An 11,098-nucleotide genomic window follows, 5' to 3' on the forward strand; every position below is an offset into this window, starting at 1 on the left:
CTGCTCAGATCTTCACATTATTGCAAAGATAGTTACAGAAACCCAGGTTAAAAGAATGTATTATGCACTTACAAATGAAAATTGTATTCTATTCCCATTTAAAAAAAAAAAAAAAAAAAGGATGTCAGTGAAAGATTACTGTTAAACTTGCAGTTTAATAATGGTAATACTACAAAGCTTACACATAAGGGGGCTCCCTGGGCTAAATAAATGTCAGCCAGGCATAGTGAAAATGAAAATCTGACTGCAAGCGGTCAGAACCTGTTCACCAAAGGTTGAACCACTGAAAGAGAGATTAGTCAATATGAACTCTGCAGTAGCTGCTGAAACAAGCCACAACCCATTCTGTCCTATTTGTGGAAAAGGATATCAAGCCCTAGCAAGAACTACATACTGAATTTATAAAGAACAAGGAAATTGGTATCAAGTGTTGATTATTTGTATACCAGGTGGTCAGAATGTATATACAGCAGATGCTCCTAGTGGTAAGATTAACAAAGCATAGTGGAATAGCTTGTTAAAGAAGAGTTTGGAAGCAAAGTGCAGTTGAAATTGAAGTTGGAGACTGACCAGAAGAATTAAGTAATACTGTATAAAGCTCATAGATTAGGTTCCAACCACTTTTAACCTAATTCTTTTTTGCTTTTCTTTTAGCTGTTGTTATTTGCAAACAAGGGGACTGAACTGTCTTCCAGGAGACAAAACACCTGACAACCCTTAGCCAGGCTCACATCTTGTAAAGATTTGTATGAAGTTTGAAAGTCAAGATCACAATTCAGAATCACTCTAGCAAGGAATACACTCACATTAACAGTTCTATCTGGCTTAAAATGCTAGTATAGTTACTTGGCATTCTGCATCCTACTCAAAAAAGGCTCCATCTTGCATATCATCCTCAAACTAAATTTCCTGTTCAGTCCCTCGACAGAAACTGAAAGAAGCCCCTTTCTTCCCTCATCCATACTTACCACATTTGCCACCTGGCAACTGCTCCAACCCTGACCTTCCTAGTTCCTGTGGGGTTAGGTCTTTGCTTATGATGATCTTTATTTATTTCTGTAATCATTCTCCTTCACAAAAGAAGTATCAGGATGGAGAAGGTAAATGTAATAAGCCAACTAACTGTAAGCATCATTCAGCCCTTTTGAATAATTTTCAAATAGGTAAACAAGTACTCTCCAGCATGTCTGGCCCCTATTGGCTGGCAGTTTTCCCATAGGTATCAAGGTATGAGTCAGTTGTTGAAGAATGTGAAGGGATGCTCATGGAAGAAATGGAAAAGTACAATGTAATGTGTTACTGGCAGAGCAGAGGGCAATACAATAAAGAAAAAGAGAGATAAGGGAGAAATATAAACGTGAAGGTCCTTAAGCGGGGACAAGGAGCTGGACCATTATCTGGTGGATGATAGCCAATGGACAGGACTGCAGGGGGAGGAGATGGCAACATGTTGAGAAAGCAGGCTAGGAAGACAGCTTTAGCAATGGCATTTTTAACAAGACCAAAGAAGGGTAAAATAGTCGTCAGAGGCCAGCCAGAACACACAGTAGTTGAGATGGAAGACGAGAAAGCATAATGGCTGCTTGTCTTAAGAGACTAAGAAAGAAGAATTAGAAGGCCGAGGCCATGAAACTGGAGGATGAAGCTCTATCATGTATATGCAGAACAAGAACAGTGGGATTCAGAGGAAACTCACATTATAGGCCCAATTCTGGAAGCTTGCAACAGAGGAAAGCAGGAAGAAAATGGAAATCTCAAAAGAGATTTTGAGAGTTTCATCTTGGTCTCAGGGATTTTAAATTACCGGTGAATTATTTAAGAAAAGATTTTAAGAAGGTAAGCTGAAATGCATAATTTAGTGTCACTGGCATGAAGATGGTTGTGAAGAAAAGCAAAGAGAACATACCAGAGATGGGTCTTTGCATCCAACTTATGAAAAATTAAATGAAGAAAGGTAAATAGCCTAATAAAGAAGTTACTGAATGAATGACTAGAACACACGGAGGGAAAACCAGAAAATACAGGCACAAAAGTCAGGGGAGGACAAGATTTCAAGACTGGGCATGATCAAGTGTCAAAAACAGCAGGGAAGCCAAGAAGGATGAAGATGGAACACAGATCCAGAGGCCTTGCCAAGAAAAGGTCATTAGAGATCTTAGAAGTAGAAAATTCAAGGGAGTTATAATATCTACACTTAATTCAACTTAAGAAACAGTTCTAGGCTACAGACATGGCACAGGATCTTTCACCTTTCACTTCTGAAGTCATGGGACCTTTCACGAAAGAAAAATGAACTGGAGCCTCATGCTTTCACTACTTAATGATACAAAAGGTAGCCTAAAGAGATTTCGAGTACAATCTCACATTGTAATCAAGGTAATCAACATTATGAAGAATATCAGTTGTAACACCCAGCCCTTATACAGTGTTCTTCATCCTTATAATTTGAAACACTTATAAAGGATTGATGCCTCTATCACAATATAAAATGGGAAACCACACACACACACACACACACACACACACACACACACAGAAGCACATAGCCCAAGGTCAGCTAGCAAATGAGTAGCAGAACCAGGCACACAACCCAGCTCTCCCAAATCCAAGATCAATTCTTTATGTTGAAAGCTTGTCTGCTTTGTTCAGCTAGAGACAAAACAAATTTCAGAGAAAATTAGTTTAATAGTTTATTTTTCTCTGCAAGTTACTGATAGGGAAAGAGAATTTTTTTGTTTTTACTTAACAATTTTGGGGGGAAAACTAAGAATTCAGAAACTTTGCTCCCTTACTTTGTGATCACAAACAGTTTCCATTCCTCCTCAATTATTCAGATTTTAACTTTTAACTTTAATTATATGATATTTCTACTACAATCAGCTACAGTCTTACATGACAAAGAACATAAGCAAAATTTGAATTGCTAATGTAAATAAAAAGAACAGAAAAAAATTCTTGAGATATAAAACCCCTGATTCCTCATCTTCTCCCTCCCCCTCAATGTCTTTTATACATTAAAACAAGGCCAAAAAAAAAAAAAAAACCATATTCCCTAATGTGCTTTGTAGTTACTTGACCTAGCTTGACTTCACATCAGGAAAACTGAGCAGTTTAGAAGGACTGGGAATGGGATATTGGGCCTTGCACAAATTGTTCATCCCAATTCAAAACTAGAATCCTGAAGTGCTGGAACGAACCAGAGAATGTAATGCAGGGGCTTTTCATTCTAATTTATCAACTAAAATCTAGCTGTTCCTGAGGAATGGAAGGGGACAGTAGAAAAGGAAGGGTGGGAGAATGAGTCAGATGGATTATGGAGACAAAGTGCTAGCCTAGTGCTAGCCATTCTCAGCCTAGAACTAGACGTTTTCAGAGGAACAAAATTATATTTATTATATAGTTTTACAAAAGAACAGGGTTCTTGACACGATCTCAAACAAAAAAACGCCGTGTGTCCACCAGCATATAATCTAATGAAAATCAAACCAAGAAGAATCAAAATGCCGGTGTGGTCCTAACAAGGAGGCCTGTTAAATGCAGTGAGAAAGGGTTCCCAACAGAAAATAATTTTAGGGAGGAGATGGGAAATGCTTGCCTTACGAGGATAGAACAGGCATTTTAGGCTTTATAGGACATGAGGACAGAATGCCAAAGGGGACGGTAAGGAAAATGAGATGCAAAGAGCAGTAGTGAGAGAATTGGGAGGAGCGGTGGGGTGTAGGAGGAAATGAGAGTAAAGACGTAGGTGGGGTGGAGACATGCTGGGCCTTAAAGGTGCAGGAGAAGAACCTGACTATGACACAATGTTAGGAAGCCAGGGATGGGATTTAGGAACGGCTGACAAAGGCCAGGAACTAGCAACATCAATGGAATGCTATGTCTTCTGCCTTTAAGACACCTAACCTAAGGTTCATGCTAGGATGGGGTAGAGGACAAGGGAGGAAAAAACAGAAGAATAAACAAGAGTCTAGTCCAGATCTTGGCAAAGCACCATGAGACACAACAGTAAACTGGTTCTAAACTCTGTTGCAAGGTGTCTGAATTTTGAAACATTCTCAGTATTTTGCATGTTTCCTTTCAAATTTAAAATGAAAATTTTACAATTGATTAAGTGTGAAAACACGCACTGCAGGTTGCTTCCTCTCAGTAACACATGTACCCAGGCTGCCTTTAAAAGTGAAAACATGGGGACAGCGTAGAAGTATGCCATGGATTTTTAAGTTCATCTTATAGCCTTTAGAAGGAAGAAGGAAACATTAACTGAGAACAAGTAGCAAGTAGCAATACTGACTCCTACAAAGATGACAAGCCTTTGGGAGATAAACACATCAGCTGGATATTTCTGTTAAAAAAAAACAGGAAGTACAATAGCCAGCAATACAGAGGTTTACATGCTTTTCTTTAGGTTTCAGAGTCAACACAAGCGGAGAGTTCACATGCTTCTGAGATACCATTTTAGGTTGTCCAATAATCTGGACTCGACTCTCATTTTTAGAGCTGTCTTCAAGACCAAGAAGGCTAGAAACAATATTATTCAACTAAAGTTTCAATTTTGAACCACAATACAGCTACAAATTCTGCAAATGGCATACTACAAAATACAGGGTTCTGCCTTAAAGTCACTGGTTACAATTCTATTCGAGGTTTGGAGCAGCAAATGGAAAAACAAGTCCGAGAGCATCTTTCGGTTGCTAATGACCAAAAATAATTCCTGTCTGATAGCAGTGTAAAATAAGATAATCATCTTAGTCCTGCTCTTGAGGGACAGCTGTCCATGACACAGTTGCCATTAACCGTACCTCCTTTCTGACACTTGAAGCAAAGGGCCAAAGCTCCAAATTGTGATGGAGACTGAACCTCCCACTATATGAAGGTCAGCTGAAGTTTAGGGGAAGAGGACGTAATCAAGTAGTAATGGATACCTGTATCTCTGGGGTAAGAAAAAATTTCACGGAACGCAGAACAGTTGAGGCTGGGGTGTCTTCTCCAGAGACACCAGCATTCAGCCATATTTTGCAGAAAAAGTAAGCATTACAGGACTTACAGCCACATCTAGGACTGGGACATGACATTCATATTCCCTAACCGGATTATTCTATTTCTTTCTAACTTATCTGACTCCTTATTTTGACCTAGACACTGCCTACAGAACCAGATTTCAAGATAAAAGCCCAGGAACTTACAGAACACATACTTAAACATGAATATAACCTCCTGATCTTTTAGTAATGTAATCCTTTTCCCATAAGTCTCTAGAGCTTCTCATTTAATTTTATTTAAGGGCTTGACCTGAGAAGTGCCATGCTCTCAGTTCTCAAACTTCACTGGGAATGGAGTGCACATAGGAAAGGATCAGACTGCTTCAGCTTTAAGAGTCAACTTTGGAAGCATGAATGCCCGAATTTAAATTTACAAATCCATACACATACAATCAAGTGTCTCTATATCCACGTGCTTAAGACTCTGTAGCTTCTATTGAAGTCACCTCTAAGTTGCTGGGCACTTATGAGAACCAGGCTATTTACTCAGGTAACTAAATGTGGTTTTAGAAGTCTAATTTTAGGTATTCAGGTTTAACAGTCTTGACATAAACTCTTAAAGACATAGCACTTTCATTTAAATGTGCCTATAAAGTACCTTGCACTTTTATGAAGATGAATAATATTCTTCCTTTCCCTTTTATGAATACTTTTGTATTAAATAGATGGTGTAGAAGAGCTGCAGTATTCCACCTCAGAGGAAGGTGCGTTTTAGCCTGTGACAAACATCAGTGTGATGATGTTGGTATTTAAATCAGAAGAGCCATGCTCTGTAAAAATGATTCCCTTCCTTGAATTTACCAGCATGTCCTGGCTTTTGTAGAGCTATGTTTTAGACCACAAGATCTTTAGAGCAGAGACTGTCTTAATTTTGTGTGTCTGAGTCAGCACTGAATACCCAGTCAGCAATTAACAAATAAATAACAATTGCACTACAGCATATGACTGTCAGCCTTGCATGTCTATCATGAATATTAAAAACTCAAGCAGAAAATACAAATCTTACTCTTTATCATAATAATCAAGAATAAAACATTTTACACATGCAAAGATAGTTATTGCAGGAGAGCAGAATTTTGTAAGGCTGGCATATACATTCTGTAAAGTGCCTTGGCATCCATCGGAGCCAAAAGGACTTGAAAAATGTCAAGTCATTACAGCGAGGAAGGGGGCAGAGCAAGGTAAATTAACCTCGAGAACATGAAAAGTCGGTTACCCCCTTGAGTGTACAAAGGCCAAAATGACTCAGTTATCTCTTACCTTGCTCTAGATAACAGGTCTGTACTCAAAACAGGCTGATTGCACAACTATAGGGCAACAGGTAGGAAGGCATCTAACAATACCCCCTGAATATACACTTCATGTTTCAGCCTTTCTCTGAAAAAAACACCTCTCAAACTAAGGATAACTGTCAAAATCTCTGCAGAAATGGAGAATCACCCTGGAGGGACCTAGATTCTTTTGTATGATCTTACTGTCAAATTACACCAAGGAGTTTCCTTCTTCTGGGATTCCTTATACCCACTGTGCTCCCTACTGAATTCCAAAAGGCCACCTGTCCTAGCCAAGGATCCTTTGATCTTGGATTTCCTCACTGCTGCCTCACTGGAGAAAAGAAACTGGAATATCTCAAGTGAGATATCCTTAGGGATGATGCTTCTGCTAAAGGAATCTGCTTTGGCTTCACTTGGGATTAAGTCTCCCTCAGACTTGATTTCTCAGGAAATCACTATGTTAGTGTCAGAATACTCATTTAGATAGGAATTTAACCGTCCCATCTACAAAAAGCAGACAGCTTGGCTCATCATGACACTAGCATTAGGACTGACATTCCCAGCCCCTGAACACAGCAGAAAACATATATGAAGACTAGTAGCAATGGAATGGTTTCTTTTTGGCTTTCAGAGAAGGTTCCACCAGCACTTCCACGACTTTCATTCTTAGGCCCCTGAGTACAACATGATCAACTCTCAAGGGCACTCGTTCCATGATCCAACCCCACAGCCCCTGAGTACAGTAGGATTTTCATTTCAGAGTGTTAGCACTGGGGTCTGTACATTCAGTTTCCAAGCACAATAAGGTCTGCATCTCGCATTGATTTTATTCCTACAGTTACAATCATAGCAAGATTCACGTAGAGAACACCTGACACCGCAGTCCCACGAGCGCAATATAACATATACACATCTTTGGACACCAGCACTACAAATCACTCCTCCCATCTCTTCAATGCTTTTTTGGCCGTTATTATCCTTGTTAATGACTTCTAGATAACAGAAATTAATTTCCCACTATTGAAGATAAAGGCTGAGCCCAGGACAAAGTCAATACACCTATGAAAGAAAGTAGAAAGGAAAGGATAGAGAGGTCTGTTACAATTAATTAGGGCTAGGGTCTCCCATAAGCTAAACAGTGAGGGAAAGAATCAGGTCCATTTCCTATAATGCATAAGAGTGAGAGAGATGGAAAAAGATATATAGAAAAAAAAGGTTGGGGAGAGGTTCATAAACAAAAAGATTCAAAGAAAAGCAGATACTGAGAGAAAAAAACATGAAAAACAAGAAAGAAGGGAACGAGAATGACTGAAAGGAAAACAGAGGTGACATAATGTGGTCACTCACTCTGGAAGATTTTCTGGAGGGAGACGGATCTTCAGGGCTGGTTTCTTGGGTGCTGCCCTTCACACTCCTCCAAGCCCCATCCTCAGAACGTCGCTGTCAGCTACTCCAGGAGCTTCTTCAAGAAAGATTTTGAAGGCGAGGCGATTGTGGATGAAATCAGAATCTTGAGCACTAAAATGATCTGCTTGGGATTGTCAGTCCCCTAAAACTGCTAGTTTTATCCCAGGATGGAGATGCTCTCTTTTGGCAGCTAACTGCTAAATGGGAGTTCCCCTGGGAGAGAGCATTTCTTCTCCTGATTGTCAGACTGAGAAAGCAATTTCTGCAGTCTCCCTACCTGGAAGTCTCTCTTCTCTCTCCTGCAGGTACACCTCGTTCGTAAGGGTGGGTAAATCTCCTTCTCTGAAAGAATTCTTGCTAACTCTGTGGATATTATCAGCAAAATCTGTCTTTTTCCTCCCCTCTAATTGGGAGGTGTGTCTTTTCTCCTTGCACAGACTATCTGGAGAAAACCCTCTTGGTTTAGGGGATGAGGGATCTTCTCTGGGATGAAGGCAGACCAGATCAGTACTGGAAATTACCTTTATCTCCAGTGGTTAACAGCAACTGGAGAGAGCAGCAAATACCTAAATCTGTGCCTGTTTTGCTTTCTCTGCTGTCTGCTGAGCAGATGTAAAGAATTAAAATCACTAGGTAAGTATATGGGGGGGGGGGTCTGGCTTATTTCTGTTTTGGGGACTGCCTCTCTTTCTTGTGCAGACTCCCCACTTACTATCTGGCTGGGTCTTGGGAACAGCTAGGGAAGGGGTGTCTCCTTCTCTGCTGAGGGAGGAATTTCCTCACCCAGTAGCTATGTAGTTGGGGGGGGAGTAGGTGGTAAAGATAATTATCACAACCTCCAGAAATTTGGGGACTGAGGACACCTCTCCCCTCAATAGGTATTAAGGGAGCTCTGGGGCTGGGGGGGTCCTCTCCCACAGCGTGGAAGAGTAGATCTGCTTCTAGTTATCAGCACTTGGTGCCGGGGCCCCAGCCCCCCCTTGCCTAGTTAATGAGAAAGAAGGGAAGTGTTAAGCTCCCCCCACCTAATTAGTGGGGAAGGGGGGCTAGCGGGCGGGTCTCCCAACCGGCCGGTGTGGGAGGAGGCTGCGAGGGGCCACCAGGAGGTCTCCCCCCAGCTGGAAGCGGGGCTGCCTAACGGGGTGTCTCCTCGCAGCCGCGGATTGGGGGGGGGGGGGGGGGAAAGGGCAAAGTCTCCTTCCCACCCCGGCAGGCTTCAGGGGTGTCCCCCCCACCCTGGCCGCGCAGAACCTGTCCCTGGCTTCCCCCCAGGCCCCAAGTCCTCTTGCCCGGGCCCGGCTGCTACGGGAGGCCGCGGCAGCTCTCGGGCCTGCGCGGGGCTGAGCGGCCGCCTCCGCCGCCTCCTGCCGGGCCTCGGCTTCGTCCCGGGGGGCTCCCCAGGCTCCTGTGCGGGGGGCCTCGGCCGGACGGCGCTGAGTCTCTCCAGGCCCCGCCGCTCCCGCGGCTGCTGCTCCGGGCTGCGGCTCCACTGCAGGCCCCGGCTCCTCCCCGGCCTAAGCTCCGCCTCCCCCGGCTCCCCCCGGCCATGGCCGCCCCCGCCTCCCCGGGTTAAGGAGGCGCCAGGCTGGGGTAGCCCCGGCTGCCGAGCGAGGCTCCCAGCCCGCTCCCCCGCTGTGGCGAAGGCCCGCTCCGCCCGGGAGGCCCGGCTGCCCCGGCGCTGCCCGCGGGCTGCGCACTCCCCATCGCCCCCCGCCGCCAGCCGGGGCTGCGGCCTGCTCCGGCATCGCTGCCCTCGGCCCCCCGGCCCGGGAGACAGCCGCATGCTGCGGCGATCCCCTCGGCAGAGGGCTCCGCCTGCAATACTCTCTCGCGGCCCCCCCAGTCTGCGGTGACAACTGATCGCTAGGCCACCTTTGTAACAGTCGCTCACCCACACGGCGATCTTCTCCAAGCTGAGGTAACTCCTTCTGCCAGCCCGTGTGACACTGCTTCTAAATTGTCTCCTCCTGTTCGGGTGTGACAGTCCCTCACGCCTGATTAGGGGGCGGGGGGCGGGGGGGCTCGCTACCTTGGGGAAACTTCTCCCAGTCTTGTGCCTGGCACAAGTAACAAATTATTCCCTGCAACCATATAATAATTGTGCACTGCTCCAAGGCAAGATACTACGAGTCTTCGACTCCCCCAAAATCACTTGAAATTTTCATCCCTGGTAATCTTCCCTCATGCAACAAATTTGTCAGTAACCTATTGCAATAACATCCCCAAATCTTATAAGGCATTTCCACTACAGTTCCGTTAAAAGTCTGATTGCTATTTCTCCAATGTGTTATAATCAGTTAAAATCATAAAGAAAACTCTGTGATTTATATATAGTGTTGCCTCATTTCCACCCAGTTGGCTGAAAATTGTCCGTTAAGTCTCATGATGGTATGTTGCAAGGCTGGTTTGAGAGACCTAGACTAAGACAATTGTCCATTATTTTAGAACATTGAAGGGGACTGTGAGGTGAAGTAAATTAAATGATATGTCAAATCTTCCAACATGTATGTGGAAAAAGGAATAGTTTGGGATCCCCACGAATCTAAGGCCAATGCTCAGGTAGGCCCTTTCTGCACGGTAGTCTCAAATACACAATCATGTTAACTGCCTCAGGTTCCATACCAAAGACTCCCTGTATTTAATGACCTTGTCTCTGCATAGTTAGTTTCACATATGCATACCTCCAAATAGTATCACTTGGAGTACAGGATATGAAACATGCTCGGAAAAACATGGCATTTTCTGAGTAAATTGTCATTTTTTCCCCTTCTTTTCTTTGTAATATGGGAATTGTTCGGGGCGGGGGAGGGGGATAGGCTAGAACACCTAGTGCTTTTGCAGGGCTTAGTTTATTGCATCTGCCAGAGACTCTTTGCATTCCTTCAACTGGTCAAAATCTGTGCCAACCTCTCATGTCATCATTTCAGTAAATCACAAGAATTATACTCAATCTCCATTCTCTCAGGAAGTATGTATGCCCTTTTCTCCCAAACCTTCATTCTGCTCCTGTGCCAGCAGCTCTGTATGTTCCCTTGTATTTTTCTCTCTTTGCTATTATCTCTTCTTGCCTCTATCAAGGAGTGTCTCCTGCTCCTTTTCCTGTATCACACTCTCATTACAGATCTAGTGTCCCCTTAGACTACCAAAGGCCAACATCCATCTCTTCCTCTCCCACCTCTAGAGGCCATGGCAAAGCTCTGTCCTGTTCTGTCCTTTCCCTTAATTTCACTCCTGTTCTTTCCTCCTATTTCCTTGGTTTTCTGCCTCTTCCTGGACTTCTCTTTGGCCTAGGTCGTCTTTGTGTCTCTCCTCTATTTCCATACCAAATCCTCTACTTCCCCACTAGCTAGGATTTGTGTGCATATGCTGCTCTTTACT

General features: G+C 43.6%; 1 protein-coding gene across 4 annotated transcripts in view; it reads right to left on the minus strand.

The window, feature by feature from the left end:
- FOXJ2 (forkhead box J2) overlaps window positions 1-9,698 on the minus strand; it is a 28,456-nt gene extending 18,758 nt beyond the window's left edge. Inside the window, exons 1-2 of one of the 4 annotated variants that reach the window (XM_068955252.1) lie at window positions 9,612-9,698; window positions 7,661-7,775 (exon numbers count right to left, since the gene is read on the minus strand). The gene's annotated coding sequence lies outside the window, so the exon portion shown is untranslated. Of the gene's footprint in view, window positions 1-7,660; window positions 7,776-9,592 lie in introns of all 4 variants that reach the window. The other 3 variants (XM_068955250.1, XM_068955251.1, XM_068955253.1) reach the window with 3 other exon arrangements.
- Between the last annotated feature and the right edge of the window lie 1,400 nt (window positions 9,699-11,098).

Source organism: Struthio camelus, chromosome 1, assembly GCF_040807025.1.
Source record: "Struthio camelus isolate bStrCam1 chromosome 1, bStrCam1.hap1, whole genome shotgun sequence".
Lineage (NCBI taxonomy): Eukaryota > Metazoa > Chordata > Aves > Struthioniformes > Struthionidae > Struthio > Struthio camelus.